The sequence below is a fragment of the Nelumbo nucifera genome, chromosome 1, assembly GCF_055504915.1.
Source record: "Nelumbo nucifera cultivar China Antique chromosome 1, China Antique-T2T, whole genome shotgun sequence".
Taxonomy (NCBI): Eukaryota; Viridiplantae; Streptophyta; class Magnoliopsida; order Proteales; family Nelumbonaceae; genus Nelumbo; species Nelumbo nucifera.
In genome coordinates, this window is record NC_142649.1 from 139,433,366 (window position 1) to 139,438,049 (window position 4,684).

The following is a 4,684-nucleotide window of genomic DNA, read 5'->3' on the forward strand; positions in this document are numbered from 1 at the left end:
AAAACTTTGGAAGGAGACAAACCTGAACAATACAGTGAGTCACCGAGCTCCAGCGTCAACAGGGTTCAAGTTGTGAAAATACCGCACATCCTTGGGGAGCAACATACCCCTCGCCATTCGAAGAGCTACGTAAGGATCGGTGACATGATCGAGCATAGAAACGTCAACATGAGGAACGAAGCGGGGAATATTCGAGGTGTATGGGCCGGCCTCATGTTTCCTCTTGGATGACCTAAGGTTGAGAGATGGCAGGACCCGTAGAGTACTAATCGGTATTCATTGGGTCATGACCTCCCTTAAGGTTGACGATAGGAAGAGCATGTGATTGTGACCTTACCTCGGCATTGGTTGAGGTGCCCTCTATGGATGAGTGGCGATCAGCCCTCCGCTTCTTCCTCGAAGTCTTCTTCTTGGAAGCCGCCAACATCAATTCCATGCTCGCCGTATCTAAAAAAGGAGAAAGAAAGGTTAGCCGAGTTAAAAATCAGTAGAACCAAAAGAAAAAAACTCGGAGACCGATCTACCTATGTGACTCAAGCCGGCCTATATAAGCATGGGCTTAGCCAAAACGGTTTTTACTTTGACTTTCTGGCGGACAAAATCTTGCACTGCTGCATGCAGCTCTTCACTAAACCCTTCATTGAAAGTCCAACAATCACTATGCGAAATAGTGCTCATGCCCCAGCCACCACTCTTAGAGAGGAAGAAATACTTGCTCTTCTAGTCTTTTAATTTATTGGGAAACTCATCTAACACCTTATAGCCGCCACGAAAGGGGAGATAGAAACAAAAAGGGACATTGTGGACTTTCTTCATGGTACACAAACCAGAGAAGATATCCAAATTTAAAGGGAAATTATGGTGGTAACATAAACAGATCAGCCCTACCAAGGTCTGAACTGCATTAGGGTGAAGCTAACCTAAAGAGACACCGTAATACCTCAACACCAAGAGAATGAATGGATGTAGGGGAAACCAAGGGCCGACGACCAACGCCTCCTCAAAAAATACAAACAACATCCTGGCCGAGGTCCCAGGGATAGTTATTAGGGCCGGGGTGAAAACAATCATACTCGGCAGGGATCTGGTAAATGCTATATAGTTCCACAATGCGCTCCCCAAAAAGCGTAGTTGGGCAAAAAACAGACGTTGCTCACCTCTCGTCCCTATCAGAGATCCGGAGTAGAACTCCCCTCGAGATTCCTCCCCTGAGGAACTCGCCTCTTCGTCTGACCTATGGTCGAGCAACCTACTCCCTGAAGGATTAAAAGACATCGGCAAAGGCAAACCACTCATCGGAAAAAGAACAAAGAAGACCAGCACCGATGACTAACAGTACCTCAACAGGCAAACTGGGAACAACACTTCGATTACAACCTCCTCAGATTGGACACCACCCCAGAAAATTCCAAAAACAATGTAAGTGGGGACCTCAGTGGGAACCCCATATTTATAATCCACTAAACAAAAGAATAAGTGGTAGAGGTGCATTGGCAGCAAATTGATGGTTGGAACAAAAGGGCGCCACACGTAGGCAATTTCGAATTCAAAATTTTGCGTGCCTGCTATGGGCAGCTCTTTTTGAAGTTTGAAACTGGAGTGCCTACCTTGAGCACCTCTTTTTCGAGTTTGAAATTTGAAAACTGCCATGGTCCCGCCCAATCTCAGGTCAGATCAAGAAAGCAAGTTGGGCGACCTACGAACCAGTCAAACCAATTACTTTACTAAGAGATCAAGAAAGGTGCTTGAGGGGTAACTTGGTCATCTGAATAACTTCACAACATGTGGCCTTCAAGTGACACTCGGCACTGACTAAACGAACCAGTTCAACAAGTTAGCCTCAAGCATCTCATCCAAGACAAACTCCACCTCGGCCGGGCTGAACTGATAGGTTTCCTAACTCGTAGTGACCTACCCCCGAGATCTTCAGGACATTAATGCATTGACTGTTGGACTGGCTTATCACACCACACGCCCCAGAGTTACTCGAACAGATCGTAACCTCCGCATAGAACACGTAACTGACATAGTAACTCACTGAACCAAGCAGAAACTGCTCCGCGAGAAGAGGAGACCCGTTGTAAGGGGACTCAGACCACTGACGCCTATATAAGGCACTCATTTCTACTTGTGAGGGTACGCGCGATTACAAGCTCTCAAGCTCCTTTTATTCTCTAAAGCTCTCAAAACAATCTCTAACATAAGCATCGGAGTGCCCACCCCAGGTAAAGACAACTCGAGCACTCTAACTCTTCCTTTTGCAGAACAAATCCAACTCGGCCCAGCACAACTCAACTTGACATGGTACTATCAACATCAGGGTCCGAGTCATCTGACACACAAGAGGAGCCAAATTGTGCGACATCAATAATAATTAATATTATTAATTATTGATAACATTAATTCATAAAAATAATTATTTATATTAATAAAAATAATATTCAAAAGAAAAAACTCTAATTCCCTGATCGTTATTGTTTGTTACCACCTAGTAGAGGTGTCAATTGGATGGATTTAGTCGAACCCAATCCAGTCCAATGTGAGTCCACTTATAAATGGACTGGACCCAATCCAGTCCAAATCCAATTCAATTAATTAAAATGTAAATGGATTAGATTGGATCCAATCCAAACCGATTGAAATATCAAAAATTATATAAAAGCACTTTTAGCATTGAAAAAGCACTTTTGTAAATGCACTTTGATAAAAATATTTTCATAAAAGTGTTTTTACAAAAGCACTTTATTGGAAGTACTTCAGAAAAGTGCTTTTGTAGAAGTACTTCCATAGACTTTTATAAAAAGTACTTTTGTAGAAGTGCTTTTGTAAAAGTATTTTTATAAAAGTACTTTTGAAAAATTTTACAAAAGTACTTTTGTAAAAGTGCTTTCGTAGAAGTACTTTCGTAGAAGTGTTTTTATAAAAGTGCTTTCATAAAAGTACTTTTATAAAAGTGCTTTCATAAAAAAGTTCTTTCATAAAAGTGATTTTCAAAAAGTGCTTTCGTAAAAGTGTTTTCGTGTAAAAGTACTTTTATGAAAGAGCTTTCATAAATGTACCTTTGTAAAAGTGCTTCCGTAAAAATATTTTTATAATTGTAATTATAGGCAACTAATTACAATTAGAATTAGGTGTCCCCCAACCAATTTAAGTCTTCTTTCTCTAATAGAATTAGATGTCCTTTTTTACATCAAATTTCAGTCTTCTTTCTCCAATCTACCAATTTATTACCATAGTTGAACTTAGAGCCGAAACCGACCCAAACCAATCCAACCCAATTCAAACCGACTAGGTCGGTTTTGCTTAATACAGGGTGAGTTTCAGTTTCAATTTTAAGTAACCCAATCAGGTCGAATCAGTTGAAAAAATCTCAGTAAACCGACCCAATCCGACCCGTAAAGAGCCCTAGTTAAAGTAGGCACAATATTATAAATAAGGTAAATGAGCATTTAAAAACTTTTTTGACACTTGTCACTTTGCCAAAATGTTTTATCAAGTGCTCGTTTAATTCGGTTGGCATATAACTGTTCCAATTAATACGATGTGATCCATACATTAACATAATGACAATAACGTATGTGATCCATATATTAACAAGTATTCATCATCAGATAATTAGTTTTCGGCATAGTTCCGTTGACACACCACGGTTCCCGAGAAATGTGTACTCCGTCCCCTGTTGTTCTTCCTTCTCTTCCAAATGTGCACTTCCGTTGACACCATAAATGGGAATCAGCCCATCACAGACGGCCAAGTCCTGGTCTCTGCCGGAGGGCACTTCGCGTTAGGATTCTTCAGCCCCGAAAATTCTACCAACGGCAACAGGTACGTGGGGATATGGTACAACAAAGTTAAACAACAGACTGTGGTATGGGTAGCCAACAGAGAAAACCCAATGAAGGATTCTACTGGAGTAGTCTTCACCATCAACCAAGACGGAAATCTTGTCGTCTTCACCATCAACCAACACTTTTATGAAATCTTTTTATAAAAGTGTTTTTACAAAAGCACTTTATTGGAAGTACTTCAGAAAAGTGCTTTTGTAGAAGTACTTCCATAGACTTTTATAAAAGTACTTTTGTAGAAGTGTTTTTGTAAAAGTATTTTTATAAAAGTACTTTTGTAAAAGTGCTTTCGTAGAAGTACTTTCGTAGAAGTGTTTTTATAAAAGTGCTTTCATAAAAGTACTTTTATAAAAGTGCTTTCATAAAAGTGATTTTCAAAAAGTGCTTTCGTAAAAGTGTTTTCGTGTAAAAGTACTTTTATGAAAGAGCTTTCATAAATGTACCTTTGTAAAAGTGCTTCCGTAAAAATATTTTTATAATTGTAATTATACGCAACTAATTACAATTAGAATTAGGTGTCCCCCAACCAATTTAAGTCTTCTTTCTCTAATAGAATTGGATGTCATTTTTTTACATCAAATTTCAGTCTTCTTTCTCCAATCTACCAATTTATTACCATAGTTGAACTTAGAGCCGAAATCAACCCAAACCAATCCAACCCAATTCAAACCGACCAAGTCGGTTTTGCTTAATACAAGGTGAGTTTCAGTTTCAATTTTAAGTAACCCAATCAGATCGAATCGGTTCAAAAAATCTCAGTAAACCGACCCAATCAGACCCGTGAAGAGCCCTAGTTAAAGTAGGCACAATATTATAAATAAGGTAAATGAACATTTAAA